The sequence below is a fragment of the Capra hircus genome, chromosome 13 (assembly GCF_001704415.2).
Source record: "Capra hircus breed San Clemente chromosome 13, ASM170441v1, whole genome shotgun sequence".
Lineage (NCBI taxonomy): Eukaryota > Metazoa > Chordata > Mammalia > Artiodactyla > Bovidae > Capra > Capra hircus.
The window spans coordinates 62125065-62149035 of NC_030820.1; the positions used below are offsets into that span (position 1 = coordinate 62125065).

General features: G+C 44.0%; 1 pseudogene; it reads left to right on the forward strand.

Annotated features, from left to right (window-relative positions):
* LOC108637355 overlaps nucleotides 1-23971 on the forward strand; it is an 87704-nt pseudogene that overhangs the window by 50808 nt on the left and 12925 nt on the right.

The following is a 23971-nucleotide window of genomic DNA, read 5'->3' on the forward strand; positions in this document are numbered from 1 at the left end:
CTAGCCCAAGTTAGATCGTTCTGGTTGCGCGTGGGGCGTTCCTGCCCGATTCTTACAAAGCACTGCAGCCCGCGCCTCCCGCGCGTCCCTGCCCTGCCCCCGCTTCCCAATGGCGGATGCAGGCGTCTGCGCTGCTTTTCCGCTGGGGGAGTTACTGTTGGGCTTATAATCTGTTGGTTTTAATTATTTGTCTATTTTTCCTTCCTGTTATGTTGCCCTCTGTGTTTCCAAGGCTCGCCACAGACTCGGCAGGGAGAGTGTTTCCTGGTGTTTGGAAACCTCTCTTCTTAAAATTCCCTTCCCGGGACGGGCTTCCCTTCCCGGGACGGAGCTCCCTCCCCACCTCCTTTGTCTCCTTTTCGTCTTTTATATTTTTTCCTACCTGTTTTTGAAGACAATGATCTGCTTTTCTGGTTGCCTGATGTCCTCTGCCAGCCTACAGAAGTTGTTTTGTGAAGTTTGCTCGGCGTTGAAATGTTCTTTTGAGGAATTTGTGAGGGAGAAAGTGGTCTTGCCGTCCTATTCCTCCGCCATCTTTCCCTCTCTGGTTCAAATATATTCTTTTTAATGGCTGAGTAATACTCCATTGTGTATTCATGTTGATGTATGGCAAAACCAGTACAACACTGTAAAGTAATTAACCTCCAATTAAAATAAATGAATTTATATTAAAAAATAAAAAATAGATAAAAAGCCTCTGGAAGAAAGTGAAAGAAGAGAGTGAAAAAGTTGGTTTAAAGCTCAACATTCAGAAAAAAAAAGATCATGGCATTTGGTCCCATCACTTCATGGGAAATAGATGGGGAAACAGGGGAAACAGTGTCAGACTTTATTTTTTTGGACTCCAAAGTCATTGCAGATGGTGACCACAGCCATGAAATTAAAAGACGCTTACTCCTTGGAAGGAAAATTATGACCAACCTAGATAGTGTATTGAAAAGCAGAGACATTACTTTGCCAACAAAGGTCCATCTAGTCAAGGCTATGGTTTTTCCTGTGGTCATGCATGGATGTGAGAGATGGACTGTGAAGAAAGCTGAGCACCGAAGAATTGATGCTTTTGAACTGTGGTGTTGGAGAAGACTCTTGAGAGTCCCTTGGACTGCAAGGAGACCCAACCAGTCCATTCTAAAGATCAGCCCTGGGTGTTCTTTGGAAGGAATGATGCTAAAGCTGAAATTCCAATAATTTGGCCACCTCATGTGAAGAGTTGACTCACTGGAAAACACTCAGATGCTGGGAGGGATTAGGGGCAGGAGGAGAAGGGGACGACAGAGGATGAGATAGCTGGATGGCATCACCAACTCAATGGATGCCGGGAGCCACCACGGGAGATCCCACCCATGACAAGGTCATGTGGAAGAGAACTGTTAAGCAAGGCTTCAGAACTCAAGGGCTCCCTAGGCTTTCTCGAGCATCTACACCAAAACCAAAATCTCTCTGTTTTACTATTTCATGACTTTCAGCAACTCCTCTGACATTAACAGGGGGCTAACCCTGACCACCTTTCTCTGGAAAAAAATTAACTTAGGGCTATAGCTAAAAAGTGTCCTGGACATGAAAAAATATTTCCAATCAAAACCCCTCTGTTAGCATTTTAGCTTGCTTGGCAGATATATCCAGACTCTTACAGCTACGCATGTGATTATTTACAGCCTCCCAACTGCGAAAAACACAAAAAGCCTAAAACATAGAGCCTTTCAAAGAGTTAAAAGTTGTTAGAGTAGTGCTAATGCAAGATTTTAATATTGGGCCAACGCTTGTTGCTAAGTTCCCATATCTCTTATCCACTGTGCACCTGAGAGTGCATTAGTTAACATAGTTGAAAAGTAAAAAAAAAAAAAAAGTGTAGCCTTAAAATTAACCACATCAGACTTTTGAGCTAATTGGTTCTTTCTTGGAACTCACTGCACCTTTGCTTCGTGAAAATGTAAATCTGTTTAATACTTTTTGAGGCTGACCTAGATTAAAAATATAAGAAAAAACATTTCAAGGAAAAATAAGTTTTCTGGTTAACAAGCTTTTATCAAAAGAGGGTCATAAAATGTTCACAGGCCTCCAAGGCCAAAAGACAATGTACACAATATTATTTATAAAAAAGGTTTGCAAAAAACATCCTGGTTTCGATAAAGACAAAACAGATATAATGTTTGGGCTGACTCTGTATGACTTTGCATCTTTTATTTCCCTCTATGTATAGGACAAGGTATAAAAGTAACTTTTAAAAATAAAGCTATGGGGCCTTGCTTAAAAAAGCTTGGTCACCCTGTGTTTTCCTTTTTTCTCTTTTTTTCTCTCTTACTTTCTTTTTCAGGCTGATCCCTTAGAGCATAGAGGCTCCCTGCGTTCACTTATCTGCCCGGGTTTCTAAGACCTAAACGAAAAGACGTTCTGCATTTTCACTCCCTCGGGAGACCGAAAAGACACCTGTGGCCTCCGTAAACAGGGCAAACTTCTTGTCTCAAAGTTTTATTGGCTTTCTATGTAAACCAAAAAATATCAGCCTCTTTCTTTCCTCTATTTTCTTATCTACAATATTCTTTCCTTATCTCTCTCTAAATCATCTGCGATGCCGTTTTTCCTTCAGGTTCCCCTGGATCCTGTGGGGGCTAGAACCCGGCAGATGGACATGAGTTTGGGTGAACTTCGGAGCTGGTGATGGACAGGGAGGCCTGGCATGCTGCAGTGCATAGGGTCGCAAAGAGTCGGACACGACTGAGTGACTGAACTGAACTGAACTAGTGAATCATGTTTCCTTGTCATACTAATTTCTAGAAACACCTTGGTCTTCTTTTCATTTTTGGAAACATTACTGGGACATTGCTAAATATTCTTGGTAGGAGAAGCTAACTTCTGTAAAGGACTGCCCTTTAAACCTTGCCAGCACTTAGGCAACCTTCATTGCTGATAAAACAGCAATGCTTCTGAACACAGAAGCAGAGGTGTCTGCATCAAAATCACCTAGTGAGTTAAAAGACCAGGTGTAGTTTCCATCGCTGCATCATTATAACTAGGTACTGTCCACTGCAAAGCCACGTTGCACTCCTTTGATTACATACTTTTTCTTGCAGGCTTTTCTTATTCTTTGAGCTAGTGCTTGCCTTGTTGTTTCTCATTTGAATTATTTTCTACACATAGTTCCTTAATACTTTTCAAATGTGCCATTCCACATCTGCCATGTCACTTCCTCTATCAAATCCCTCTTTCCTCTGTCCACTAGGATTCTCTGTTCTTGTTCTCTTCTTTAGTCAACCCTTTTCTAGGCCTTATGCAAAGCTGTCATTCCTAGACTCTTATTTGGCAATCCGTATATTTTCTTTGATTCTAGATTTTCCATTTCTTATTTTATCCTACATTTGTTTTGTTTGTATGAGCAGCTCATTAGTGCTTCACTACTAGAAGCTGATGTGTTATCAATACCTATTGCCTGCTCAGTGGGTTGATTGCTTTGTTGATGAATAATGAGTATGTATTAGCATGAAGGCGGCATGAAAAGAGCAAGGTCTCCTAGCTGTGGGACTTTGATCAATTTCTAAAACTTTTGCTCTTTTATTTCCCTATCTGAAAGTGCAGATATTAGTAATACCTACTTTATGCAGTTGTTACAAAGATTAAATGAAATAACATAGGCAAATATTCTCATTTAGTAGCTGGTGCATAGGAGCCGCTCCGTAAGTTGTGTACCACGTTAAGTGGAGATTGTTTTTGCAGCTATCTTGGAGCAATTGAAGACTGCTGAGGAGGACCCGGAGAAGGCTGAGGAAGCTAAGAACTTGTTGGAACAACGCATTTCTGAAATTTTTGAAGTAGTGTACAGGCTTACAGCGTGAGTTGATGCTTCATTTGGAGATTTTTGTTCCCAGAAAAGAGAATACATCTCTTTGGGGACATAAGTTTAATGTCAAAGACAAAAAGTGAAAGTGGAAGTCGCTCAGTTCAGTTTAGTCGCTCATTCATATCCAACTCTTTGCAACCCCATGGACTGCAGCACACCAGAGCTTCCCTGTCCTTCACCAACTCCAGGAACTTGCTCAGACTCATGTCCATCAAGTCAGTGATGCCATCCAACGTTTTCATTCCCTGTCATCACCTTTTCCTCCTGCCTTCAATCTACCAGCCTTAGGGTCTTTTCCACGGAGTCAGTTCTTTGCCTCATGTGGCCAAAGTATTGGAGTTTCAGCTTCAGCATCAGTCCTTCCAATGAATATTCGGGACTGATCTCCTTTAGGATGGAATGGTTTAATCTTCTTGCAGTCCAAGGAACTCTTAAGAGTCTTCTCCAACACCACAGTACAAAAACCATCAGTTCTTCAGTGCTCAGCTTTCTTTATAGTCAAACTCTCACACCCATACATGACTACTAGAAAAGCCACAGCTTTGACTAGATGGACATTTGTCAGCAAAGTAATGTCTCTGCTTTTTAATATGCTGTCTGGTTGGTCATAGTTTCTCTTCCAAGGTGCAAGTGTCTTTTAATTTCATGGCTGCATGTCACCATCTGCAGTGATTTTGGAGCCAAAAAAAATGAAGTCTGTCACTGTTTCCATGGTTTCCCTTTCTATTTATCATGAAGTGATGGGACCAGTTACCATGAACTTTGTTTTTTGAATGTTGAGTTTGAAGCCAGCTTTTTCACTCTCTTCTTTCATTTTCATCAAGAAGCTCTTTAGTTCTTCTTCGCTTTCTGCCATAAGGGCACTCTTATGTGCATATCTGTAGTTATTGGTATTTCTCCCAGAAATTTTGATTTCAGCTTGTGCTTCTCCCAGCCCAGCGTTTCTCATAATGTACTCTGCATATGAGTTAAATACGCAGGGTGACAATATACACCCTTGACGTACTCCTTTCCCAATTTGGAACCAGTCTGTTGTTCCATGTCTGGTTCTAACTGTTTCTTCTTGACCTGCATACAGATTTCTCAGAAGGCAGGTAAGGTGGTCCAGTATTCCCATCTGTTCAAGAATTTTCCACAGTTTGTTGTGATCTACACAGTGAAATTGCTCAGGTATGTCCAACTCTTTGTAACCCCACTGGCTACGCAGATCATGGAACTCTCTAGGCCAGAATACTGGAGTATATTGCCATTCTGTTCTCGAGGGAATCTTCCTAGCACAGGGATTGAACCCAGATCTCCCACATTGCAGGAGGATTCTTTACGTGCTCAGCCACCAGGGAAGCCCATAGTTGGTTGAGTCACTCATGTAGACAAACGGTTGCTCTTAGAGTGCTGTGCTGTTCTGTGCTTAGTTGCTCATCCTGTCAACTTTTTGCAACCCCATGGCCTATACCCTGCCAGCCTTCTCTGTCTATGAGGATTCTCCAGGCAAGAGTACTGGAGGGGTTGCCATGCCCTCCTCCAGGGATTCTTCCCAACCCAGGGGTTGGACCCAGGTCTCCTATATTCCAGGCAGATTCTCTACCAAGTGAGCCATTTGGGAAGATGAATAAACGTTGTGTGTTCTTACAGAGCAGTAGTGATCTGAGGCCCATTCCACTAAAGCTTAAAAAATTAGAGGGCTGTGAAGGCTGTCCAGGTATCTCATGGGTTTAGGCTTTCTCTTCTGTGATATCAGGGTCAGGATGAAGGTTCTCTTCACCCTTACCTCTACCTGTTTGCTGGTGCCTAAATTCCCCTTCCCCAAGAATAAGACTTTTCTTCTCTGAATATAACTGAGTATAAAAGTCTGAATGGTCTCAGGAGAGAGGAAACTAGAATTCACACCATGTAGGTGGCCCACACGTGAAGTCTGGGAATCAAGCAGTCCCAGGTTCTAATTCTAGGCCTGCATAAAAAGGAATGAAATAATGCTGTTGGCAGAAATAACCAAATGGATATAGAGATAATCATACCAAATGAAGCCAGGTCAGAGAGAGAAAGACAAATATCATAGATACCACTAATACATAGAATCTAAAATATGATACGAAAGAACTTACACAAAAAGACTCATGTACATAAAAATGTTTTTTAAAAAACTCACAGTTACCAAAAGGGAAACACTGCGGAGGCTAAATTAGGAGTTTGCGTTAATATATACACAGTACTATATATACAATAGACAACCAGCAAGGACCTACTGTATAGCACAGGGAGCTATGCTCAATATTTTGTAATACCTTACAAGGGAAAAGAATCTGAAATAAAAATACATCTATATCTATATATATCTATATCTGAATCACTTTGCTGTACACCTGAACCTAATGAAAAGTGAAAATGTTAGTCACTCAGTCGTGTCGGACTCTTTGTGACCCCACAGACTGTAGACCACCAGGCTCCTCTGTCCATGAACTCTCTAGGCAAGAATACTGGAGTGGGTTGCCATTTCCTTCTCCAGGGATCTTCCCAAACCACCGATCAAATCCAGGTCTCCTGCATGGCAGGCAGATTCTGAGCCACCATGGAAGCCCCACACCTGAACATAGCATAACATTGTAAAGCAACTATATATCAGTTTAATAAAAGAGAACAAATTCTGACTCTGACACATATTCACCCTTGGCATCTTGAGGGAAATCACACCTGTCTGATCGTCAGTCTGCCATACCATCCAGGGGAGATTATCCAATCCCTGAGCAGGACTCGCATGGGACCAAAGGCAAGGTCTATGAGGCTCAAATGCTCAGCATGATGCTGGCAAAGACAAAAGCCCAGCAGTGGCTGTCAAGAGGAATGACAAGGGTGAATTGTGGTTTTTGCACAGGGTGAATATCAGTAACCTGCACAACCTGGACACCACATTCGAAGAGACTTCTGATGGCAAAGGTGCTATAGTAAAAAATCCCCATCACTGCTGAAGTCAACGTGAACCTGTGAGTATGTCTTGGAATTTGATGTTTGGGAGATGCAGTGCAGTATGGCCGATAGATCTCCAACTGAAATCAGACACTTTTTCACCCTGCTACCTTAGTCTCTCAACCAGTAAAATAAGGAGGTCCTTGCAAGTCTAGAATCCTGACCTTTAAAATGTTCTAAGAAACTTTCCCTACAATCAAATGTCTTTTTTTAAAAATCCCTTCATGAAATATATTTCCAAAATCTTAACACTTTTCTAATTCTAAAACTTGAGAATTGAGAAGACATGATCACTTATAGCTCTTTGGCAAAGTTTACCCCAGCATCATTTTGTCTCTCAAGATTCTCTTTTAACGGCAGTGACCAGTATGGGCCACATAGCAGTGTACAGTATGTAATGAAGAGCGTGCAAAAATTATTTGGAAAATATAATTTCTAGGTCTTTTAATCACTTTAAAGATACAGAGAGATAGGAAATGAAGACGTGTAGGAGTCTTTATAGATTAAAGTGCACTATGGCTTCATCATTTATTAGCTATGCGATCCTGAGATAGTTACTTACCTTCTCTACACCGCGTTTCCTCATTCTGAAAACAGAGATAATGGTAGTACTTTTTTCAAATGGTATTGCTATAGAGAGTAAATGGATTAATCCAGGTAAAATACCATTTTGGAAATACATAACATAGTATTCTCTTAGGAAATGTTAACTCTTATTTTTGTTTTAATCAATGGAGTGATACTGTATAGAAATGTCACAAACGCCAAATCCTTGAGGCCAGGAGAAGAAATTCCTAATGTAAGAATGTAAATTCCATAAAGAAAACAGACAGTATTGATATTGTCCATTTGTTGTTCAGCCACTGAGTCCTATCCAACTTTTGTCACCCCATGGACCGCAGCACACCAGGCCTGTCCTTGTCAATAGACACCCCATATAATGTCCACACAAGAGAGAGACTAACGTGGGCAATGTGAAGACACTTCTCCACCTCTGTTCACTGTGAACCTATTTCCCTGCAGGCCTGTGTTGCGGGAGATTGTCGAATTGGCCCTCAACTTGGTCCTCCAGTTTAGTGTCAGTGTTGAAACTGATGGCACCGGTGACTGCAAGGTGTTCGTGGAACAATGTGGGAACGATCAACACAGCATCCCTCTTAGAGTGCTGGGCAGGTCAGGCACACACATCTCCACAGAGCGGGGATGAGAGAGAGCTTGGGACTCATAATTTCAGCCATATTCCTTACCTGGGAGGGAGCAGAGTATGAAAAAAAAGAGGTTAGATTTTGGAATCAAGTTAGCTTTGCCACTAACTTGTGGTTTTGTAATCAATTTAGCCTCTAGATGCTTCAGTTTCCACATCTGTAAAAAAAAGATGGTAAGAACAGCTACCTCATAGGCTGCTGTGTTAGCCAAATGAGAAAATGGAAGTGTTTACCATACACCTAGTACTTATTAAGCTCTCAGTAATAATGATATCCATGCTGAATTTCATGTCTTTGTTCTTCCCCTTACTGAGACAGGAGTGTTGATCTCTCCAACCATGACTGTGAATTGCTGTATTTCACCTTTCAGCTTTATCTGTTTTAGCTTCATGGTTTTTGAAGTCTGTTGTTAGAGGCATGCACATTTAGCATTGTTATCTCTACTTGAGGAACTGACCAGTCTCATATTACATAGTGTCCCTCAATAATAATAATAATAATCCACTGTGTTTATCTTCCTGCCTCTTGTTAGCAGCGGGCAAGAGGAATAGTAAATGCCTACTATGGGCTCTAGTTTCAGATTGTCCCTACATCATCCTCCTCCCCCTGGAAAATTCCCAAAAAGTGACATCTTGAAAACCAACTCCTCTCCATTTAAATCACTGATCTCCGGTAGCCCAACAAATCTACATCTTAAACTGTGTGCTTGAAAAAGGGTGATTAGTCCCAGGAAGAGGGTGGAAGGAGAAGGGCTGATCCTGGTGCTGGCTGGGAGAGAATTAGTCTGGAAGCTGAAGGCTGGGGAAGGGTGGCCTTGGAAAGGAACAAGGTTGAGTCGTGCAGAGGTCAATTCATCCTCCCCAACAGGGTATCCGATCACAGCTTTGCCTAAAGACCCCCAAAATGAAAGATAGGATAGGTCTGCAGCCTACCAGCACACAGAAAGGCTGAGATGTAAGTCCAAATGCCTGAGCCCTACTGGACACTGCCTAGACTGTAGCGCCAGGGCAACCATCCTGCCTTCCAGGTCTCAGTGTCCATATCTATAAAATGGCATTCCACTCTGCTGCTCCAAACCCTCTGGGGACTTTTCTCTCCACTTGGGTGCAATCTCAGGCCCTCCCAGGGTCATCTAGGCTCTACCTGATCTGGATCCACACCCTGCCCACTCTGCCCAAGACCCGCTAGTTTTTGCTCTGAGCCTCAGACAAGCTCCTTCCACTCAAGACCTGTATACGGGCTGCTCAGGCACCTAGGACACCTTTCCTGCATCGCATTTCCATGTTTGTCTCTTCATTTAGGGTCTAAAACAAGCTTCCTCTTCTTCTCTCTCATAAGACTCTACTCTTGCCCTTCTCAATACTTCTCACAAGTTGTCATTAAATATTCAATCATATGCTTACTTCATTTATTGCTTCAGCCAAAAATGTGTGGAGCGGCTGCTCCACACAGGCAGGCACCATCCTGAGCTCAAGAGAAAGTACTGGTGACTGCCGGCAAGGTGCTTGTTCTCATGGAGCTTAGTCTCTGGAGGGAACGACAGACAGGGGAGCATTCAATCCAGCAGTAAAGAACCCGCATAGAATATGTTCGATTGCCATCATTGCTGGGCAGAACAGCACACCAAATTTCTAAGGGTATAGTGTTTTGAATGTTAAAAGTCTAGGTTCTTCAAGGTTCTAGGATTCTAATGTTCAAAGTTTTAGGATGCTAGTGTCCTCTGGTTCTCAGATTTGGGCCTTCTTGGTTTCCACTGTTCCAGAACCTTAAGGGTCAAAAGTTCTGAGGGCCCCCATACTGAGCATCTCTGGGCAGCGGGAAGGGTGCTCACAGCAGATAATAACCTGGCCTCTCCCTTCTCCCATCTCTCCTCTCTCTCCTCACCTCTGAACTTCTTTCTTTCCGTCCCTCCCTGCATTTTTCTCTGTCTCTCTCTCTCTCTCTTTCCCTGGTTCATTGTGACCTTCAGCTGTGCCCACTACTCCGCAGTTTCCTTGAAAGCTTGGATGTGGCTTATGTTAAACATGGCACCGGTAAGTCACAGCTTGGGGAAATGGTGAGGGGGCATCCTATGCATCCTCACAGGGGAAGGCACGCAGCTCTATGCCTTACGCACTGGCAGGCCTGGTCAGGGGACCCTGGAGAAGCTGCAGACCCTTCCTTGTGAACAAGTCACGAAAGTGTAGCCAGGGGGTCCCTGCAGACTGATGGCCTCTGTGGGCCTCGGAGAGCTTCTACTGCCCTCCTTTATCACACTGGCAGGACCTGCTGCTCAGAATAATGTGACAAACAGGACGGGCCAGATCTGGGTTCAAATCCTGGATGTTCTCTTAGCAACTGTTGGGTGAGGGTTAAATGGTCCACCTCTCTGAGCTTCAGGTTTCTCCCAAGTGAAATGAGATCATAAACGCTGCCAAGCTAATGAGTGGATTTAAAGAAAAGCAGAAAGAGCTTAATATCCAGTAGGCATTGTTCATCAAAACCACCCCTTACCTGTCACCTTTTATGAGGAGTGTGGCTTTACCTCCACACCCCAGAAGCTCGTCTTGACCTGGGTCTCTGGAGAGGCTTGGATTGCTGGGGGGGGCAACAAAAATGGGGTGAGTAACAGTGTCAGGGTCCTGGAGGCAGTTCTAGAAAATAGCCACAGATGCAGTTCATTGGGCCATCACTCTGTCCTTCTTATATACTATCTCACTGGATCCTTGCAATGACCCTGTAGGGATGGGTAATGTCCTCATACCCACTTTACAGATGAAGTAACTGAGGCTCAGAGAGATGGAGTGACATGCAAGAGGTCCCATGGCTGTCAAGTCTGACCCACTGGATGGTTTCAGCCTTTAGTGTCCGATTTCTATTCAGCTTCCAGTGCTACAACCTGAGAACTGCTACTGATTTGTTCTTTCAGGTGAACTTTATGAAATCCCAGAGATACGGGAAAGAGCACAGATGACGAAAACCTCTGTGGTGCCTGCCTGCTGGTGAGAGCTGGGCTCTGGGCCCCAGGCTAAGGGAAGAAAAACATCCCACCCCCCTCCACCCGCCACACACATAGACACACACATAGGGGCCGGTGGAGAAGCAGAAGCAAAGCTTGGCTTCTCTTCTTTCTCTAGTAGCAGGCTGGGCCCTGATCTCAGTCACAGATCGAGTTCTGACCCTTAATCACAGACCCAGACTGGACTTCATTCTTCTCCCTGACTGAGCCCAGAACCCAGTCAGACATGGCTTTCCCTCCACTTGTTGACTGAGCCCTGACGGAGCCTCTATCGGCTGGTCATGGATAGAGGGCTGACCTGCATCTCAGCCTGATCCCTGATCCTGATCATGTGCTGAGCTCTTAACCCTGACTCCTCTGGGCCTTGCTCAGTCTTTTCACGTCAGCCATTTTGCTAAGGTGAGGGTGTCAGAGGGTGAGGGGATGAGGAGGCCTCAGTGCCAGGTGCCAGAGAAAGACGCCAAACCACAGGTGCCAGTCCCTCCCTGAGCCTCAGATTTGCAGGGTTTGGGGGAAAGTACCCCTGCAGCCATTTCGGCTGAATGCAGGAGCAGGTAAGGGCCCCGGGTTGCCCATGTCTCACACTGGGGTCTCCTTCCAGATTGGTTCCCAGGACGTGACTGAACCTCTGTACCATCTCCCTCTGGACGGTCGATGCTGCCACCATCCCCCAGGAGTGACAATTGAGCCCAGTCCGAGGACACCTCTCCAATATTTGTGCTCAAAGTCAGAACTTCCTGTGCTCGTCACCCTCTAACCCCAGCAATAAAAAGCCATTCTGCACCTCCTGAGAGGCCCGTCGGATTTCTTCCATTGGGATTTTAGAGAAGATAAGATATGGGCAATTGGCAACAGGGACCTGGATGCGTAGCCGGAAGGAAATTTGGGGATTATGCAGCCCCACTTCCGTGTCTTAGAAATAGGAACACCGAGGCCCAGGATGGGCAAGAAGGTGACCCGAGGTCATGTGGAGACAGCCTCACTTCTCTTCTGCTAACACCACCGCCATGATGGAGGGCTGCCTTCACCAGCACACCTGACCTCATGACCTCCTCATAGGACCCTTCTGCAGGAGATACCAATCTTGTCCCCATTGCACAGATGAGGAAACTGAGGCCCATAAGGACAAGTGACATATTGAGGTTACGGGGTAACTACTGGCAGGACTAGGTTTTAAACCCACGGGTATGGGATCCCTTGCTCAGAGAGATGTCCCATCTCCCAGTACTCAGCCACCTCTCCCTAGCCCCCAGCAGGTCCTGCTGTCCTAGCCTTGATCTCTCCCACCCAGGACTGAGGAGGATTCTCTCTTGGCCCTGCTCAACATGCAAGTCCTCAGTTTCCCCTTTGCCCTGGAGTCTGGAGCACAGAGCCCTTTACTCACAGCCATGTCATCTCTGCAGAGGACAGACCCAGGCTATCACTTCAGGGTCCTCGAGGCTCTCCTATCCAGGAGACTCCTATCCATCTGACTTTCCTGCAAAGAGGGCCAGGGAACATTTGACAATCTTGCCATGAGCCATCTCAGTGCTCATGCAATTCTGTGAGGGAAGAACCACTCTCATCCTCATGGGAGACTCAGGTTGAGAGAGGCCAGGGTCACACAGAGGCCTGAACCAGCACTGCTTCACTCAAGGGCCTTCTGTCTGAAGGATGCCCCACAAGGTCAGGTCACCACAGGGGACCCTTGAGCCCCTGGGGCAGCTGGAAGGCACTGGACCAGCTCTCCTAAGAGACCTCAGTTCATGCCATGCTGGCGCTCCTGACACACATGAGGTGAGAGGTTGAACAGAGCAGAGCATGACCTGGCCTCTGCTATTACCAGCTGTGTGATCTCAGTCAACTTACTTAACCTCTCAGAATCAGTCCTCTCACCTGCCCAATGGAGTTAACAGTAAAACCTCCCTCATTGTGTTGAATTGAGACTTAAATGAGTCAATGAGTGGAAAATGCTTTACCAGAGTCTGACACTGATGAGCACAAGATGAATGTCAGCTTCTACACACTAGAATTACTGTTAAACGGTGTTGAGAAATTCTGTATTAAATCTTTATATACTGTATCTCACTCAATTCTGATCTCCACTGAGTGATGCAGTGAAGTCTGGAGTAGGTGTGGAAACTGAGTCTCAGAGAGGTGAAGTGACTTCTCCAGGACCACACAGCTGGTCAGAAGCAAAGCTGGATTCCATCTGAAGTCGCAGCTGGCACTTCCTCTGTTGGCCATAGCAAAGAGATGAGTTTTCCTCTCCATCTTATTTTGTGACAATCCCAACCCCCACAACAGTACACAAGGAGGTCTCACAGTTCAGGACTTTTCCTGAGCAGTAGCCCACTTGGGTCAGAGCTGAGCCTTTGTCCAGGCTGTTCCATCCACCTGGTCATCATCCCTTCTCTCCCTCCAGCTTCTCAATCCTCCTCAGCCCTACGACTCTGCTCAGGACCTGTCTCCTGGTAGGCGGGGGCCACTCCTCAATGTTTCCCCAACTAAGAGACCATGTTTTCCAGCTGGGAGGTCTAACCAAGCTACCTTGTCATCATTGTCCCATACAGACAGAGAGTACAGGAAGTGTCAGCTCTCATAAAAAAGGTTTGCACTTTTTTAGTGATCTTTTCCCCATTTTGGGGGAAGAAAAAATTGACATTCATTCCTGTATAAGTTGAATCCAACAGTTTGATTTCTGTGTACCATGAAGTGATTATGACAATAGGTTCAGCTAACATTCAAGTTCTTATATAGATACAATAAAAAATAAAGAAAAAAGAACAACAGTTTTTCCTTGTGATGAGAACTCTTAGAATTCGCTCTCTTAACAAAGTTTCTATAGATCATACATCACCATTAGCTATAGTCATCATGTTGTACATTATATCCCTAGTATTAAAATGTGAGGAAGAGTAGCAATAAGTGCCTACATAAAGAAGCAAGAAAAACCTAAATAAATAACCCTCCTCTATACATTAAGGGATTAGAAAAAGAAGAATAACTAAGCCCTAAGTTACCACTGAAAGAGTACAATAAATATTACAGCAGGAGTAAATTAAATACGAAGAGAAAAATAATTCAAAATGTTAACCAAACTAATATTGGTCCTTTGAAAATGGAAAAGAAACCAAAAACCCTTGGCTAGATCTCATGACTCACAAGGGGGCTTTAGGTCTTCACATGTTACCTGGGTCTGATTTGTCCTCAAGATAGTTCAATTCACTTCAGTAGCTCAGTCGTGTCTGACTCTGTGCGACCCCATGAAGAGCAGCACGCCAGGCTTCCCTGTTTATCACCAACTCCCGGAGTTCACTCAGACTCACAGCCATCAAGTCAGTGATGCCACCCAGCCATCTCATCCTCGGTCATCCCCTTCTCCTCCTGCCCCCAATCCCTCCCAGCATCAAAGTCTTTTCCAACGAGTCAACTCTTCGCATGAGGTGACCAAAGTACTGGCATTTCAGCTTTAGCGCCATTCCTTCCGAAGAAATCCAGGGTTGATCTCCTTCAGAATGGACTGGTTGGATCTCCTTGCAGTCCAAGGGACTCTCAAGAGTCCTCTCCAACACCACAGGTCAAAAGCATCAATTTTCAGCTCTTAGCCTTCTTCACAGTCCAACTCTCACATCCATACATGACTACTGGAAAAACCATAGCCTTGACTAGACGGACCTTAGTCGACAAAGTAATGTCTCTGCTTTTGAATATGCTATCTAGGTTGGTCATAACTTTTCTTCAACAAATATTTTGGCAAAACTCACTAGAAAAAGAAGCTGTACAAAGGAGATGAGACAATGTATCGTTATAGTGCCTTGATCCAAGTGTACCTGAAGTCCTCCTTGCCACAAAAATTCCAGTTGAAATACATTTCTCGCTTATTTTTTATCTTTATTGAAGCCAGTGTGAGTCAGCTCATGCCATTCAAATCCACAGGAAGTCCTGACAACACATTGGTAGACTCATATCTTCCTCCTCCATTCTGATGCCTACAAGAGGGTAACACAACCACACTGGAAACACAACAGACATCAAAGCCATACGAGAGCTTAGAGGTCGTTTGCAGTCTCTCTAGTCGTCAATTCCACCTCTTTGCTACAAAGTCTAGGGAGACTGTGGCCCAGGCAAATGGCTTGGCACTGTAGGTATGGAAAACCTCGTTTTCAGTTGAGGATATGGAGGTTCAGGGAAAGACAGTGACTGGCCTAGGTCTCACAAGGACAGGAACCCAGCCTTTGCATCCGCAGGGAAGGTCAGGTCACATTGAGGCCAGCTGATGGGGTAAGATATTCCTTGGACTTGAGTATGTTTATTCCTCAACTACTGCTGTTTGAGTTGGTTGTTACATCTGGTGCATTGGGCCCTGTCAACCCGGAACACCCGGTCCAGGAAGCCCAAATGGGTGCCCACTTGGCACCAGCAGAGACCTCTGATTCACCTATATCCATCTCCTCCAGTCCCCCAACTGCATCTCATTTCTGGAATTTTTAAAATAGTGAAAGAGCCTTATAGGGTGAGTTGATGCTTCACTGGGAGATATTTGTCCCCAAAAAAGAGAATACAACTCTTTGGGGACATAAGTTTAATATCAAAGACAAAAAAGTGAAAATAAAAATCACTCAGTTGAGTCTGACTCTTTGCGACCCCACAGACCATACAGATCACGGAATTCTCCAGGCCAGAATACTGCAGTGCATAGCCGTTCCCTTCCCCACAGGATCTTCCTAACATGGGGATTGAACCCAGGTCTCCCGCATTGCAGGCAGATTCTTTACCAGATGAGCCACCAGGAAAGCCCATAGTTGACTGAGTCACTCATGAAGACAAAGGATTCATCTTAGAGTGCTGTGCTCTGCTGTGCTGAGTTGCTCATCATGTCCAAGTTTTTCACACCCATGGCCTGTAGCCTGCCAGCCTCCTCTGTCCATGGGGATTCTCCAGGCAAGAGTACTGGAGGGGGCTGCCATGTCCTCTTCCAGGAGATCTTCCCAACCCAGGGATGGAACCCAGGTCTCCCCCATTGCAGGCAGATTCTTTACTGACTGAGCCCCCAGGGAAGATGAATAAACCTTGTGTGTTCTTGCAGGACAGAGGTGGTCTGAGGCCAACTCCACCAGAGCTTGGGAAAATTAGAGGGCTACGGGGGCTGTCCAGGTATCTTATGGGTTTAGGCTTTCTCTTCTGTGACATCAGGGTCAGAAAGAAGATTCTCTTCAACTCCACTTCTACCTGTTTGCTGGTGCCTAAAATCCCTTTCCCAAAGCATAAGAATTTTCTTCTCTAAATATAACTGAGTATAAAACTCTGAATGGCCTTAGGAGAGAGGAAACTAGAATTCACACCATGTAGGTGGCCCACACATGAAGTCTGGGAATCAAGCACTTCTGGGTTCTAATTCTGGCTCTGCATGAAAAAGAATGAAATAATAATATTTGCAGCAACAAGTGGATGCATGCAGAGATAATCATACTAAATGAAGTAGGTCAGACAGAGAAAGACAAATATCAGAGATAGCACTAATTTATAGAATCTAAAATATGATACTAAAGAACTTATACCAAAAAACTCATGCATGTAAAAAAAAAAAAAAAACTCATGGTTACCAAAAGGGAAAGCAGTGTGGAGGATAAATTAGGAGTTTGACATAAATATACACACTCAACTATATATTCAATAGACAACCAACAAGGACCTACTATATAGCACAGGGAACTATACTCAATATTTTGTAATAACTTATAAAGGAAAAGAATCTGAAATAAAAATACCTCTCTCTCTCTCTCTCTATGTGTGTGTGTTTGTGTGTGTGTATATATATATATGTGTGTGTGTATGTATGTATATATATGTGTATACATATATATATATATGTATCTGAATCACTTTGCTGTAGACCTGAACCTAATGAAAAGTGGAAGTGTTAGTCGCTCATTGACCTGACTCTTTACAACCCCACGGACTGTAGTCCACCAGGCTCCACTGTCCATGAATTCTCTAGGCAAGAATACTGCAGTGGGTTGCCATTTCTTTCTCCAGGGATCTTCCCAAACCAGGGATCAAACCCAGGTCTCCTGCATTGCAAGCAGAGTCTTTACCCTCTGAGCCACCATGGTAGTCCCACATCTGAACCTACATAACATTGTCAAGCAACTATAAATCAATTTAAAAAAATTCTGGTTCTGGCACATATTCACCATTGGAGTCTTGAGAGAAATCACAACTGTCTGATCTTCAGTTTGCCATGCCATCCAGGGGAGAGAATCCAACCCATGAGTATGGCTCTCATGAATACCAATGTAGGCAAGGTCCATGAGGCTCAAATGCTCAGCACGAGGCTGGCATAGAGAAGAGCCCAGCAATGGCTGTCAAGAGGAATGACAAGGGTGAATTGTGGCTTTTGTACAAGGTGAATATCAGTAACCTCCACATTCTGGGTATCACATTCAAAGCAAATTCTGAAAACAGGGCTAATGTGAGGACCCCCATCACTTCTGAAGGCATCATGAACCTGTGAGTAGCCTTAGAATCAGGTTTGGGAGGCACAGTGTGGTATGGCCAATAGGTCTCCAACCTAAAATCAGGCACTTTTCTACCCTGCTACCTTAGTCTCCCAATCTGTAAAATAAGGAGGACTTGCAAACCTATTTTTAAAACGTTCTAAGAAACTTTTCCCATAACCAAGTCTCTCGTTTAAAAAACCCTCCATATTTAAATTAATAACACATGTAATTATAAAACTTGAGACGTGAGAAGACATGAACACTTATTCCAGCATCATTTTTTCTCTCAAGATTCTCTTAAAATAGCAGTGACCAGAATGGGCCATATAGCAATGTACAGTATTTAATGAAAAACATGTGAAAATTATATGGGAAATACAATTTTATGTATTTTAATTAAATTGAAAATTAAAAAAAAAAAAAGACCCTTTCTCTGTGGTGAGTTCTGCAGGCTAGTCAGGCTCAGAGGATTGGCTGCACTGTTTTACTTCCAGTCTCTCTAGTCTTCCTTCAGGAACATCCACTGGGGGCAGGTGGCATAAGGGGCTAATGATATTGTATAATGAAAATCTGGGAACACATATGCTCACTCCAAGTTGAATCGAAGAGCAGCGTTGAAAGTATTAGTCTCAGAGGTGGTCCTAAGATGGCGGAGGAATAGGACGGGGAGACCACTTTTACCCCAACAAATTCATCAAAAGAACATTTGAACGCTGAGTAAATTCCACAAAACAACTTCTGAATGCCAGCAGAGGACATCAGGCACCCAGAAAAGCATCGCATTGTCTTCAAAAGGTGGTAGGAAAAAAATATAAAAGATAAAAAGAGAGACAAAAGAGGTAAGGACAGAGATCCATCCTGAGAAGGAAGTCTTAAAGGAGAGAGAAGTTTCCAAACACCAGGAAACACTCTCATTGGCAAGTCTGTGGTGAGCCTTGGAACCTCAGAGGGCAACATAACCGGGAGGAAAAATAATTAATTAAAACCCACAGATTATGTGCCCAATGGTAACTCCCAGCAGAGAAGCAGCGCAGACAGGTGCATCCACCACTAGCAAGCGGGGCCTGGGCAGGGAGGCCTGGGCTGCATTGTAAGGACCGGTCCTGAATGCCCTGAGGGCAATCTGAGGGAACTAACTTGAGACAGCAAACCAGACTGTGGGATAGCTACCATGTGTAAAGCCCTAGCCTAAGACACCACCAGGCTCCCTCACAGAACAAAGGACTGAGCAGAGCTAGCCTGCTGCAGACTGGCCCATCCCCCACCGGAAACAGGAAGGCGAGGGCAGCCAGAGCCGGAAGGGGGCAATCACAGCCCCAGAGAGGCATCATCTACCAAACTGCAAGCAGGCTTCGTTGCTAACCAAGACTTCTTGGGATTCTGGACAGTCAACATCTGCCCGAGAAGGTGTGCCAGTTGTACACCCAGAAAACCGAGCGGCACGGATGGGGGAGGCGATAAGTCCTAGCAACCACCCTCGCCAAACACCTGGTCACCAGAGCTGCTCGGACCTGGGAAGGGCACAAAACGCAGGCCCAACCAAGTCTGTGCCTCTGAGGAGTACCCGAGTACCTGAACCTGAGCAGCTTAGACCTGTGGAGTGCATACAACCCAGGGCCGGCCTCAGAGAGTTCCCAGCAGAGCAACCTAGAGCCTAAGCAGTGTAGATGGGGAAAGCACACATGCCGTGAGTGGGAGCCAACCCAGTGTGCCCGAGACACTGCGAGCACTCTCACACACGCCAGTGTTATTTATTTGCAGCGTCCCTCCCTCCCCACAGCACGACTGAACAAGTGAGCCTTAAAAAGTGTCCACCACCGCCCCCTTTGTCAGGGCAGAAATTAGACACTGAAGAGACCAGCAAGCAGAAGAAGGTAAAATAGAGGGTAGTTCCTTGGAAGTGACAGGTGTAATAGATTAAAACCCTGTAGTTAGCACTGACTACATAAGACAGGCCTATAGATCTTGAGAAGTATAAGCCGGATCAAGGAACTATCCAAAAACGAACTGACCCCACACTGTCCACAACACCAGAGAAAGTCCTAGATATTGTCCTAGATACTATTGTCATTCTTTAAATTAAAAAAAAATTTTTTTTAAGTTCTCTATTACTGTTTTCCTGGTGGCACAGAGGTTAAAGCATCTGCCTGCAATGTGGGAGACCTGGCTTCAATTCCTGGGTCAGGAAGATCCCCTGGAGAAGGAAATGGCAACTCACTCCAGTATTCTTGCCTGGAGAATCCCATGGATGGAGGAGCTTGGTGGGCTAGAGTCCACGGGTAGCAAAGAGTCGGATGACTGAGTGACTTCACTTCACTTCATTACTGTTTTAATTTTCATTTTTGTAACCTCCTATTACTTTACCAAAAAAGACCATATTTTTTAAAGCAAACTTCATATATATATATATATATTTTATACTTTTGTGGCTTTTTTTCTTTAATATTGTATTTATGAGAATCCAGCCTCTACTCTAGATTTTTAAGCTTTGCTTTTTGGTGTTTGTTATCAATTTTGTACCTTTAAGAACCCAATCTTCAGTACCCATTTTGACTTGGGAGCCAGATTACTGGCTTGACTACTCTCTCCCCATTTGGACTCTCCTTTCTCTCTACCAGGTCGCCTCTATCTCCCCCTCCCCCTTTTCTTCTCTACCCAACTCTGTGAATCTCTTTCTGTGTTCCAGACTGTGGACAAACTTAGGGAACTGATTACTGGCTGGATCTGTCTCTCACCTTTGGATTCCCCCTGTTATCCTCCTGGACACCTCTGTCTCCTTCCTCCCTCTTCTCTTCTCTGTGTAACTCCATGAACATCTCTGAGCAGTGCAGACTATGGAGTGCACATAAGGAAGTGATTACTGGCTAGCTTGCTCTCGCCTTTTGATTCCCCCTCATCACATTCGGGTCACCTCTAACTCCCTCCTCCCTCTTCTCTTCTCCATGTAACTCTGTGAACCTCTCGGGGTGTTCCTCACTGTGGAGAAACTTTTCATCTTTACCCTAGATGTTTTATCATCAGTGCTATATAGATGAAGAAGTCTTGAGGCTACTGTAAGAATAAGACTGAAAACCAGAGGCAGGAGGCTTAAGTGCAAATCCTGAGAACACTAGAGAACTCCTGACTCCAGGGAACATTAATCTATAAGCGCTTACCAAATGCGTCCATACCTACACTGAAACCAAGCAACACCCAAGGGACAAAAAATTCCAGAGCAAGACATACCATGCAAATTCTCCAACAACACAGGAACATAGCCCTGAGCTTCAATATACCAGCTGCTCAAACTCACTCCAAACCCACTGACATCTCATAACTCATTACTGGACACTTCATTGCACTCCAGAGAGAAGAAATCCAGCTCCAACCACCAGAACACCAACACAAGCTTCCCTAACCAGGAAATCTTTACAAGCCACCCATCCAACCCCACCCACAGCGAGGAAACTCCACAATAAAGAGAACTCCACAAACTGCCAGAATATGGAAAGGCACCCCAAACACAGCAATATAAACAAGATGAAGCAATACGTGAACTGTGAACTCCCTGATGTTCAAGCTGGTTTTAGAAAAGGCAGAGGAACCAGAGATCAAATTGCCAGCATCTGTTGGATCATGGAAAAAGCAAGAGAGTTCCAGAAAAACATCTATTTCTGCTTTATTGACTATGCCAAAGCCTTTGACTGTGTGGATCACAATAAACTGTGGAAAATTCTGAAAGATATGGAAATACCAGACCACCTAACCTGCCTCTTGAGAAATCTGTATGCAGGTCACGAAGCAACAGTTAGAACTGGACATGGAACAACAGACTGGTTCCAAATAGGAAAAGGAGTACGTCAAGGCTGTATATTGTCACCCTACTTATTTAACTTATATGCAGAGTACATCATGAGAAATGCTGAACTGGAAGAAACACAAGCTGGAATCAAGATTGCCGGGAGAAATATCAATAACCTCAGATATGCAGATGAACCACCCTTATGGCAGAAAGTGAAGAGGAACTAAAAAGCCTCTTGATGAAAGTGAAAGAGGAGAGTGAAAAAGTTGGCTTAAAGCTCAACATTCTGAAAATGAAGATCATGGCATCCGGTCCCATTACTTCATGGGAAATAGATGGGGAAACAGAAGAAACAGTGTCAGACTTTCTTTTTTTGGTCTCCAAAATCACTACAGATGGTGACTGCAGCCATGAAATTAAAAGACGCTTACTCCTTGGAAGAAAAGTTATCACCAACCTAGATAGTATATTCAAGAGCAGAGACATTACTTTGCCAACAAAGGTCCATCTAGTCAAGGCTATGGTTTTTCTTGTAGTCATGTATGGATGTGAGAGTTGGACTGTGATGAAGGCTGAGCGCCAAACAACTGATGCCTTTGAACTGTGGTGTTGGAGAAGACTCTTGAGGGTCGCTTGGACTGCAAGGAGATCCAAACAGTCCATTCTGAAGGAGACCAACCCTGGGATTTCTTTGGAAGGAATGATGCTAAAGCTGAAGCTCCAGTACTTTGGCCACCTCATGCGAAGAGTTGACTCACTGGGAAAGACTCTGATGCTGGGAGAGATTGGGGGCAGGAGGAGAAGGGGACGACAGAAGATGAGATGCCAGATGGCATCACGGACTCGGTGAATGTGAGTCTGAGTGAACTCCAGGAAATGGTGATGGACAGGGAGGCCTGGCGTGCTGCGATTCATGTGGTCGCGAAGAGTCGGATACGACTGAGCGACTGAACTGAACTGAAGAGGCAGAGAAATACCTAGCAGGTAAATGAACAAGATAAATGCCCACCAAACCAAACAAAAGACGAAGAGATAGGGAATCTACCTGATAAAGAATTTCCAATGATAGTGAAAATGATCCAAAATCTTGAAAACAAAATGGAGTTACAGATAAATAGCCTGGAGACAAGGATTGAGAAGATGCAAGAATGGTTTAACAAGGACCTAGAAGAAATAAAAAAGAGTCAGTATATAATGAATAATGCAATAAATGAGATAAAAAACACTCTGGAGGGAACCAACAGTAGAATAATGGAGGCAGAAGATAGGATAAGTGAGGTAGAAGATAGAATGGTAGAAATAAATGAAACAGAGAGGAAAAAAGAAAAACGAATTAAAAGAAATGAGGACAATCTCAGAGACCTCTGGGACAATGTTAAACTCCCCAACATTCGAATCATAGGAGCCCCAGAAGAAGAAGACAAAAAGACCATGAGAAAACACTTGAGGAAATAATAGTTGAAAACTACCCTAAAATGGTGAAGGAAATAATCACGCAAGCCCAAGAAACCAAGAGCGTCCCAAACAGGACAAACCCAAGCGAAACACCCCAAGACACACATTAATCAAATTTGTTAATTTGTGAAGATCTCTGTTAATCTTAAACTTTGATAAGATCAAACACAAAGAACAAATATTACAAGCAGCAAGGGAAAAACAACAAATAACACACAAGGGGATTCCCATAAGGATAATAGCTGATCTTTCAACAGAAACTCTTCAGGCCAGGAGGGAATGGCAGGACATATTTAAAATGATGAAAGAAAATAACCTACAGCCCAGATTACTGTACCCAGCAAGGATTCATTCAAATATGAAGGAGAAATCAAAAGCTTTACAGACAGGCAAAAGCTGAGAGAATTCAGCACCACCAAACCAGCTCTCCAACAAATACTAAAGGGTCATCTCTATACAGGAAACACAGAATAAACTCAAACCCAAAACAATAAAGTAAATGGCAACGGGATCATACTTATCAATAATTAAACGCCCCAACCAAAAGACAAAGACTGGCTGAATGGATACAAAAACAAGACCCCTATATATGTTGTCTACAAGAGACCCACCTCGAAATAAGGGACACATACAGACTGAAAGTGAAGGGCTGGAAAAAGATATTCCGTGCAAATAGAGACCAAAAGAAAGCAGGAGTAGCAATACTCATATCAAATAAAATAGACTTTAAAACAAAGGCTGTGAAAAGAGACAAAGAAGGACATTACATAATGATCAAAGGATCAATCCAAGAAGAAGATATAACTATTATAAATATATATGTACCCAAAATAGGAGCACCACAATATGTAAGACAAATGCTAACAAATATGAGGGGGAAATTAACAATAACACAATAATAGTGGGAGACTTTAACACCTAACTCACACCTATGGATAGATCAACTAAACAGAAAATTAACAAAGAAACACAAACTTTAAATGATACAATAGACCGGTTAGACCTTATTGATATCTAAAAGTTATGACCAACCTAGATAGCATACTCAAAAGCAAAGACATTACTTTGCCGACTAAGGTCCATCTAGTCAAGGCTATGGTTTTTCTTGTGGTCATGTATGGATGTGAGAGTTGCACTGTGAAGAAGGCTGGGCGCTGAACAATTGATGCTTTTGAACTGTGGTGTTGGAAAAGACTCTTGAGAGTCCCTTGGACTGCAAGGAGATCCAACCAATCCATTCTGAAGGAGATCAAC